An 11,343-nucleotide genomic window follows, 5' to 3' on the forward strand; every position below is an offset into this window, starting at 1 on the left:
CAAGTGAAAATGAGGGTAGAGTATGAAATACATGGTAGAAAACTTGGATGCTATGGCATGGGGGGCTATTTTTAGAGTGCCTTAACATTGCTATTTGTGTGCAATTTGGTTCAGATTGAGAAAGGTTACCAATTGACAAACTTTGGGAACTAGGAATCTAGCACTATCAAAAAAGGCATTAGCCTAGCATGATGGATAGTGCCATGAAGGATCTTTGGGTTTGTCCCAAAACACATGCCAAACTCAGATCCTACATCATAGGGGGAGATTTTCAGAGTCCCTCGACATTACATGTTTGCGTATATTTGGCATGGGTTGAGAAGAGGAGGATGAAATCTCTATCGATCAGGATTAACAACACAATGCCTTAGAAAAGTGTTTTGTTATGCCACTAAGAAACCACAAAAATTGGGCATCTTGAAACATCGAATGGCCAATTGATAACCTTTTTTGACTAATGATCTAGCATAAGCACATAAGGGAATATCCTAGGATGATGGATAAATTAAAGCACTTTGTGTGGGTCTTATTAGGACACAAGGTAGACATAGACCCTACAACATGAGGGGAAGATTTTTAGAGTCGTTCAATAATGCATGTTTGTGTGTAGTTTGGTCCAAGTTGGCAAGAGAAGGATATAATCTCTATTGATATTAGGATTGACTGCACAAAAGCCTTACAAGATTATTTTGTTATGTCATTAGCTGACAAAAGTAGGGAAACAACACAAAGGACAAATGATAGCCTTTTGAAAATAGGGACTTAGCACAAACACATGAGACATAAGACTACCATCTTAAGGAAAGTGCATTGATCGAAAGACAAGCAAGTAGGAGTCACTCAAAATGAGGTTTGCCCAAGAGAAAGAGGAATATTCCACAAGACATGGCATATCATGAACATGATGCCGATAAGAATAAACCCTAAAGGAGCTCCAACATGTTAGCATGGCATCCCTAGTTGCATGTGAAGTCATATGGAAGAACATTTCATGTTTGTGCACTCAACCTTTTCATCAAGGACTCCAACAATCTATAGGACAAGGCCTAAGCTAGAGACTACATATTAAGCACTTCTAAGGTCAACTAGGACCATACAATATGAGGGGAGACTTTGCTATGCATGGTGTAGTTCGGGTGTGACATGTGCCAAAGGCAAGTGTCGAGGTGGCATTGTATAGAACGAAGTACCTATGGGAGAGAATTAGAATAGTTGGGAAAATTTGTAAAGCAATGGAAGATGATCAAACCTTACCATGCAATGAGAAATGATTGGATAATCACAAACTCGATAGTTACACATCATGTGTTCCGCATGTGTGTATCCTTGTTGCCGAAGAATTTGAATGCCAAATAACTATGACTTTGATGGACGTCCGAAAGCTACTGGAAAAATGATTCATGTCATGGTATGTATTTATATTTATGGAATGTCATAATTATGATGACATTGTTCATCAAACGATCATGTGAGAAACATGAGATGCATGCCATGTGAAAACAATGTGTTGAGATTTATAGCATGTTTGCCACATGGCAAACCACAAAAATTGATGTGTGTCACACATGTGGCCCTCCACATATAAATATCACCCACCTTGTCAAGCATAGGATGGTGCAAGTTGGTGGCGGTTAAGTGTCACTAAGATGACAATAGCAGCATAGTCATGAAGGCAGTGGTATAGCCAAGGATAGTGGCAGAATGGCTTCAAGTCACCATGGGCAAAAGACTATATAAGGAGTAGAGAGAAAGAGATGAGGTTTACATAGTTACGTAGGTACATAGTTTCATACATACATACACTCAACATGACTTTAGCTAACACTCAGCTCTACTACACAATGATTTGGTATTGTCATGCTGCTATTACAACCATGTTATCTAGTTGAGCCTTGTATTTTTTAGTACTACTCTGTATGGTCCCTATGGTAAATCCTTGTATGTATTCACTGGTTTGAAGTTTTGTCCATTTTTCTTATTGTCTCCCAAGGAGACTATGGTGCACTATATGAAACTCATAAACTAAACTTATGGAATAGATGGGCATTCTACTCACTATTCATTCTATCTAGTTGTCTATCTAGGCATGTTCTATTTGATATGGTGTGACTAATCCATCTGCAATGGTAGTATATCTCTATCTTGAGTCCAAGTATGTTAAGGCTCTATAGTCTTGTAAAGAGGGTGTATTTTGATTACACTTGGCAACCATGATCGAAACTCAGACTTGATTACACATGGTGACCATATAATCTTTCTCATGTGCATAGTTTGCATGTGCACATGCTCAAGGTCCACTAGAGGACATCTAGCCTATGCTCACATGACGGTCCAGGTGTGAGCAACAGTGCTGGGTACAGTATCTTAAGGGCACTTCATTGCTTAGCACAATGATAAACTCCAAACAGAGAAGTCTAGTCTGCAATCCCACAAACACCACTAGCACTCTATTCTTGGATCTCAAAATCTGCTCACAACTCCACCAATCACTCTTGTGATGCCTTCAAGCTAGCAATGTGGCCTCCAAGCTAGCAATGTGGTTGTTTGCATCTGCAAAACTAATTGTTGTTTTACCCATTTCACATTGTTGTATCCCAATCCATACCTAGATGACTGCCCAAGCGTGGGTTCCATTTCTTAAGTTTTTTGGTTCATTAGATGAGGATTTGGATGATATACTTTAAGTGATAGTTTGATTTTAGACAACAAACCAAACTAATGCTCAAAAGTTAGAGGTCTCCAAACGCAACCCATTGGTGAAATATTGCACTCATTATATGTATAAAGGCTTAACCAATATATCTATAAAGCCTTAGCTTCAGAAGATCTGTATGGTCCATATTTGGATTATTTTTATCAACATACTGTCTATATTGAAATATTTTTGCCCAAGGAGAAGTTAGAAAAATGGAAGAAATGGGCTAAATCTACTGACAAAAGTTGTCATCAAGATTCGAGTGACTCATGTTTAGATTTGGACCTAGAGAAAGAGAGTAGTAGTGATGAAGTGGACTTCGAGGATGAGGAATGGCGAAGGCCCACAAAGTCCAAGAGGAACGACAAGGGCAACAAACCCTTAGAGGGCATTCGTAAACCATGAGTTGATTGAGTTGCTCCTTCAACTCAATAGCTTTATGGATAGACATTCGATATGGTCTCTTTGCAACCAAAGTGGCTCTTGGCAGCAGTAACTTAATCTCATGATCAACTTTGCCTTGTAGAAGTTCAACTAGCTCTTTTGGGAATAATTTCCATATTTCTTTAGCTGGGATGAATATTTTTTAGTTTCACTACCCTACTCATTCTTATTAAGTTTGATTAAATAGACATGCAACCCTTTTCTCAATGCTTTCACTATACGAGAAACTTTTGCCAGTTGAATTTTAGGTTTTTCTACTTCTCCTTGAATAGTTACTTATTCTCCCTTTAGATTCTGGAATGTGATTGGTCTATGCTACAATGAATATTGGCGGTCATTAGGGATCAAATGGTCCATTCTTAGCAAGCATTAATAGGCTCCCAAGTTTATAATTCTAAACCCCATGTTGGAAAGATTGCCTTCTAAGTTAAATTCCACTTTACTATCTACTAAGAAGAAATCGCTTCTTTTCCATTTGCTAATTCTACTAACAACTTCAATGCAAGTGTAATGTCTATCCCGATGGGTATTTCACAGTGAATCAAAAGCTTGAAGGCTTTTCCTTAGTAAGTTTCTAGCTTTTGAATCATCAAGAATGGCAATGCATATATAGCTCAAAATACCAAAAATCATTTCCAAGCTTGACCACTTTATCAAAGGTTCATGTCACATTAGTACTGAGAAAACCTTCAAAATCCCAACTTAGATTATCCATTGTTCTTATATATTTTGCAAACATATCTACCTTTCTTTGTGTTCTAATACCATGTGTAATCTACCCCATTGACAGACCCTCATTGACACAATTTAGTGACCCATCAAGAGATATTTCTAAGTGATGCTACCTAATATTCCTTAAAATAACATAAGGTTTGTTATGTAGGCTCACTTGAGTCCACTTCATAATGGAAGGTTCTACTCATAACCCTCAAGGATTGACATGAATCTAGTTTCTTAAAGTAGAATAAGGTCACTTATTTTGATCCATTTTAGCATCAATCTTCGAGCGTCCACTTTGTGCTAGATCATCTAAACCAAAGCTAACCCATGCCATCACACTTGGTTTAATGAGAATGAGAAATGAGGGGGAGTGTAGCATGTCAACCCCTCTACCCATAGGGCATAGTTAAACTTTGGTCCCCTAAAATAACATGGAGTGAGAGTCTTATTTAGCTCTCTAATTGGATCAGTGAATGATTCCTAATTGTTGCTACTTGAAGAAAGCTCTTGGCTCATTAAGACCATGATACCTTAGGATGAACACGTTGGGGTCCTCTCCCTCCCACTTCCCTCTTTGGATCATATTTTGTTGTCCAATAACCTGTCACACTTATTGTTTCAATACATAAAGGGAGCTTCCTTAATTAACCTTTTAGGAAACTCAATTCTTTCATATTAGTTATATCACAATACTCAAACGGAATACAATACCATTTGTCAAATAATTCTTTATTTATATTGAAGGTTTCTTATTACAATTTCTCCTTTCACCCATACGAAAATAAAAACTCAGGGGTTCAAGTGCCACCAACATTTCTACCTTTAACTAGCAATTAGGGCTCTCACAAGAAGTCCATCCTAAGTCACGTAGGGAGGTAGTTTCTAGGTGCATAAGAAATTTGCTAGCCAAAGCTTCCTTGGCATCCTTAACAAGTCCTTCCTATGGAGTGATCTCTTGCAATCAGGGCTAGTCCCACTCTCCAAAAGCAGTAAAACTAACCCCCTTGGTGTAGGGTCTTGCCTAGACTTGGGGAACGCCTAATGCAATCCTTTCCTTTTACTCTATTTGTATTAAGATTTAATCAAAATCCTAAATATTTACAAATAAACACATTCCTTTCAAGATGCATCAACAAAGCCCTTTTAATGCATAGTTTGAAATCACAACAAAATTTACCACAGTAGGCAATCATTCAACAATCCTTGGGTTTCCTCTTTTGCTTGGGGTTTACTTAGAGTTTCAAGTTGTGAACTTCTATCATTTCCTTTCAAGGAACAAGGGTTCTCCCTTCAGTCTAATGCCTATCTTCTTAGAAGGCAAGTGGGTCAATTCCTTTGACTTGTTAGGGCTTCAGTTTCAAGTCGACCTCTATGTAAGTTGTCCCATCTAGAATAGGTAATCCATCTATCATAGGTTTTTTAGGTCAAAAGTAGTTTCATCTTTTAATAAATGCATTGATATGTCTTTGACTCTTATGATAGGGACTTTCAAAGTCCTTGAAGATCTTCTCGATGCATAGTCATCTAAGGGCATCAATGCTTGGATTCTCAAACCTTGGGATGGTTATCTTATTCCCTAAAGAGTTTCTATCCAATTTCATAGAAGTTTCAAAGGGAAGATCAATGGATCCTCCCATTGGTTTCATCTTGGCAATGATAGTAGGATCAGACCATCATTAAATCTAACATATCTTGACCCTATGACAAAATTTTAGGCTAAATGAAACATGTTATCTAAGTGATTTAAGTATCCTTACAAAGGAATCTAATTTGCTAAATTTAGTATGAGGCAGTAGATAGCTGAATTTTAAAGAAAATTTTAAGTACTTATCTTAACATTTGAAAGAATGACAATTTTTATTAAGATTTAAATGTCATGCTAGTTGCTTTGAATATCTAAGTTTATTTTAACTTAGCCCACTATGAATTAGATTTCAATGAAAGTAATCTATTTAATTATTCTAAAGGGTATATTTATTCCTATCTTTTTGAATCTAATGATGATCATTTTCCTAGAAGGTTTCTCTTAATCAAAATAGCCCTAGATTTGAGAATTACTATCATTTTGTTACTTAAGGAAACCTTGCATACTTTAACTTGTGCTTAGATTATAAATTCTAACCATTTAAATATTTATCTAACCTAAGTTCTTCATTCTTTCAAGACTTTAATTGAGCATGAAGGGACCTATGATTGATTGTTTGGTGTTGGGCCATTGTCCACATTCATAGCTCTAGCACTTGCACCTCCTAAGATTATTTTCTTTAGGGCCATAAATATTGATAGGTCCTTTGTGCGATGCTCCTAGCCTTCAACAAACTTGATGATTTATTAGTTGGATTTGAATTGGCTAGGATGGAGATGATAGAACCTTCATAAGATAGAGGATGCACCCTCTATAAGATAGATTCAGAAAGAGATGGAGAGATCTCTTGCAAAGGGAGTATGTGATGATGGCAGGGGGAAAAAGAGACCTTCATGGTGTCAAAGATACCTTCCTCTCCTTCAACTCCTTTTTTTCCTTCTTTCTTTAGCTTCCTCTCAGCCTCGCCTCTCCCTCTGAATCTTCTCTCTCTTCCTCTATATCTTCTTCTTCTTCTTCTTCTTCTTCTTCTTCTTCTTCTTCTTCTTCTTCTTCTTCTTCTTCTTCTTCTTCTTCTTCTTCTTCTTCTTCTTCTTCTCTCTCTCTCTCTCTCTCTCTCTCTCTCTCTCTCTCTCTCTCTCTCTCTCTCTCTCTCTCTCTCTCTCTCTCTCTCTCTCTCTCTCTCTCTCTCTCTCTCTCTCTCTCTCTCTCTCTCTCTCTCTCTCTCTCTCTCTATGTGTGTGCGTGTGCGTGTGCGTGTGCGTGTGCGTGTGCGTGTGCATGTTCGTGTGCGTGTGTGCGTGCATGCGTGCGTGCGTGCGTGTGGGTGCAGGTAGTATCCCATTAATAAGTAAAGGCTAATATTAGCTAATGGGTAAATGCCTAAGTCTTTTATAGCCTCAAAGGTGCTTCTTTCTCATTATGAAGAATGAATGTTCTCTCTCTTGTTGTGTTTGACGCTAGGGCTATTTGTCTAGTTTACAAGGCTGGGAGGCTATAGTGATTGAGTGGTTGGGGAGGCAAGCATGCATGGTGGTAGAGTAGGTAGTAAGAGAATGGAGATGGTGGCAAACCAGACTGATGGCAACGGCATGTTGGCTAAAAAAGAAATTCTAACAAGTAATTATGTTTTAAAATGACTTTATTGAATTTTCTACTTTAAATTAGGTTCCCTCAAGCCCCCATTCACATGCAGTAGGGGAGGGAGAAGACATAGATATTATGGAGCCTAAGGGACCATTGGCTATGCATTAAGTGAAATTTTTTCCAATTGAACATTATTAAGTAGCCATACACCTTTGAGAGGACACCCTATAGTATTGAATGTAATAATACGACTCCTAGAGACAAATGCACCATTAACACTTGAATTTGGGATCCTCAACAAGAATATCTTAAGGGCATTTTTCCTAATCCTTTGAATCTCATTTAGAACTTTTACATGTAAGTATTATGCTTAAGTGATAGAGAGCTTCTAGCCTTACCAAAATGTGTCTATCCTACTTGTGAGCTAAGAAGATATTAGCATCTCCTTGCAAATATACCCTTGTGGTTTTACTACAAAGAATACATCAAGGGCTTAACATCTCACTTTTGGACCTCATTGAACTCGAGAGGTTGTCTTAGACTTACCTTGATACGTCACAAGTTAATTTAAGCTAATTATTGTTTGGCTAAAAGCCTTTATATTAGGGTAAAGGCTAATGTGGTTGCCTACCCATCTCACTCACTAGTTGTAACTATACATGTATGCACTTGTTCTTTATATTAGGGTAAAAGCTAATATCATTGCCTACTCATCTCACTCACTAGCCCTAACTATACATGTACACTCACTAGCCCTAACTCTACATGTATGTCCTCATTCGTTATGTGTTAAGTAATAATGCAATAAGGTGCTACTCATTGTTAAAGGGCTATGGAGATGCCACATATGTAGTGCTCCATCTCTCTCTCCATCTATGTGCAATCTCCATGCTTTATGTAGCTCCATCAACAACTTGTAACAGAGCTAATGGGACTCTGCAAACCAGCACAATGATAGAAAAGATCTCTGCAGTCCTCCATTTTGGATAAGATTAAGCATAATGAAATAAATCCTCCAATGTACTTTTGGATAGCTTGATGCTATTATGTTATTATGTCAATGAGGACTTGTTGATACAACACTATAGTGTATTGATTCTATGCAATGATTTGCACACGTCTCATTGCTCATTAACGATTCATTTGGCTTATTCTTAGTTCTGGTTGTACTAAGTAGTAGCACATAGACACACACATTCATACACCACACTCACACGCACAATAGTAGCACATATACAATGCGCACATGAATATGCAATTCACATATTAAAACCCACTCAAACACACGTGCACACACAAAATACCTAGAAGCATATTCACACTTTATAAGCACACCCCTGATCTAACTCATCACACACACACACACACACACACACACACACAAAATTCACACATGTTTATGGTGTCTGTGGTCTTTTCTTTATGCAATTGACCCCTTCATTGGCCCCTTATGATGATTGTTGTAAGTCATGTAGTTTCTACAAACTATCTCCTTTCCCACTTGGCAGAATTTTGTAGGCGTAATCTTATAATCCCTATGGCTATATATACGAGTAGGTCTAACTAAGTTACATCCCCTAATGAAGATCCATTTGTTACTCCTCATGGCGCCTTTGGTCCTTTTCGTATGCTCTTTTTTGACTCCTTCGCTTGTCCTTTATGTCTATTATAAGTCTTCTAATTTCCACAAACCATTTCCCTTCCCTTCTGGCATACGTCCATGGTATTTGACACAGCCTTTTGGCTTTGTATATGGTGATACTATGTGGGACTCATTGCTATATACTTTGCCCATCGATTGTTTCATTGCACTACTATGTATATGGTCTCTATACACTAATTATTGTGAATTAGGCACATTATGTATTATTGAAAATATAATTTTCTGCTCAAATTGATTGTACTAGCTCGTATTTGATCTAGTTTCCTAGTTGGTAATTGTTGGTGATGCTTATGCTTAAACTTAAATAATTCTTATTTATTACTTATTGGCTGCCATATAATTACTTATTTTATTTTTGTTAATAACTTTTTATACATTGTATATGTAGGTGAAACATGGGGCTATGAGGGTGTGATTGGCCCACTCTTATTACCGATGTGGAATCCCTCGGTCCCCATTTACCCTTCCCCCTCTTCCTACATGCATGTGTTCTAAGGTAGCCTATTTATAATTTAGATCTAACTTTTCCTTAGCTAGCTAGAGAAGCGAATGGACCCTATTAAAGAGTATTCCTTGGTCAAAGACTTGGATACCTTTCTCTCAAACCTAACATTTCAACAGTTGTTGATGCTATTCCCCAATTGCTGTAAAAGGTTTAAAACTATTCTTATGTATCGACATGGTCTAAGGATTGCCAATCCCCCAACTAGAACCAAGTCCAATAAAGTCCTAGAGGCTATGAAAAAAGTAGATGTGGCCAATGCCTTCCTAGATCCTATCACTCTACAAACTAGCATCGGGATAGAAGGCTATTTTATTGTAGTGCATTGATTGATGGAGGTTCCTCAATGAACATAGTGACCGATGTGACAATGAAAGATCTGGGCCGACAATGCATGCAACCGGCTCAATGGCTCATTAGATTGGCAAATCAGAGCAGAATTAATCCCTTAGGCATCCTCCCATATGTCAAGGCCATAAACACTATATTAGGGAGTTTGGGAATTTTCATATACTTTGGGAATTTATATGATGGTCAATATTTGGTCACATGGTCAAATCGTTGCCCCCTTCTTTGAAGTTGAAACTTTTTCTAGATACTATAAAGATAGATGATAGTACCAAGTTCCATCTTCAAAAAAAGGATTAAGATTTAGCCACATGGTCAAATATTTATTTCTCATTTGAGAGTGGAACTTGGGAGATTCTTGAATTCTCTAATACAGTGTTCATAGTGGCTGGATGAGACTATTGGCTCACTTACGTGGCAGTAAAGCCCAACTCTTATGGAACATCTTACCCTTTGTTGCTTGGAAGACCATGGTTGTTTGAAACTAGAGCAAGGATGATTGGTTTAAAGGAACCATAACCCTAGGCAGGGGATGAAATAAAGTGGTATTGAAGCTGTATGGTGATGAAAAATGACATGGGTCCACCTCCATGGAGATCTTGTCTGACTCTTCCAACAAAGCTACAAATGGAACATTGGCAAAACAAGATGTTGTGAAGCAAATATTCTCAAAGAACCAACAGGTGGCACTATGAGCCAACTCCCAGTAGAAGTGAAGTCATTGTCGCTAGGTGAATACCTCCTTCTCAAACGCAGGGTAACTTTTGAAATTAGTTCTTCTTATTGGATGACATGATGGTGGTCCCTTTTGGTGTGTTCAATGGTCCTCAAAGTGTGTGGAAGATATACAAAAAGTGGATTAAGCAAAACTAGCCTTCCTTTCATAGTGGTTCTTGTTGCCCTAAGCTGCCTTTCTCGAGGAAAGATGAGGATAATGCACCTTGATAGCAATCACTAGTTATGAGAAAGGAAAGGAATTTAGAAAGCCCTTATTATGTGATGTTTCTAGACTCATCCTCAGAGGATGAATCCTCAAATCAAGAAGTGAACTAGATCAAAAATAGCCTTCATTCCTTATTTACTTGTAGGATACTAGTGTGGCTAACACTCCACAAGGGTACCTAATATGATTACTACAAGTAATGTGATGCCTATCAATGCATGGGGAAGCCCAACAAGACTAGTCCCATGCCATTATAGCCAATCCTTCCCTTAAAGCCATTTGAGAAGTGGGACATCAACTTTGTGGGCCCGATCGATCCTCCAATCAAAAGAAAGAAACATCGATACATATTGGTATGTACTGATTATGTGACAAAGTAGTGTGAAGTCAAATCTCTCAAGCAAGATAAGGGCAATAGCGTAGCTTTGTTCTTGTAGAGAACATTATCACTTCCTTCTTTAGTCTTTTAGAGTTGGTAAGTGATCATCACACTCACTCATGAAAGAGTTAACATAGATCTATAAGATCCATTATTACAAGTTCATACTCTACTATCCTAGAGCCAATGGCCAAGTTAAAGTCACAAATTGTATCCTCTATTTGATCCTAACACAAGGAAAATTGCAACACATCATCATGATTGGGATGATCAACTTACAAAGGCCCTCTTGATATATAGAATATCCTATAAGGCTACTATAGGAGGATAGACCCTCTTTTTCGATTGGTGTATGGAAGATAAGTTGTTTTCCCTATGGAGTTGGAACTTCCCTCTTTGCAAGTGGCTATCAAAGAGTGCCTCAGAGATTATGAGTCTTTGCAGCGCCGTCTTCTACACTTATAATGTTTAGACAAGATC

Source organism: Lygodium microphyllum, chromosome 29 (genome assembly GCF_053477565.2).
Source record: "Lygodium microphyllum isolate KBCC chromosome 29, Lygodium_microphyllum_v1.1.10, whole genome shotgun sequence".
In the NCBI taxonomy this organism is placed as follows: domain Eukaryota; kingdom Viridiplantae; phylum Streptophyta; class Polypodiopsida; order Schizaeales; family Lygodiaceae; genus Lygodium; species Lygodium microphyllum.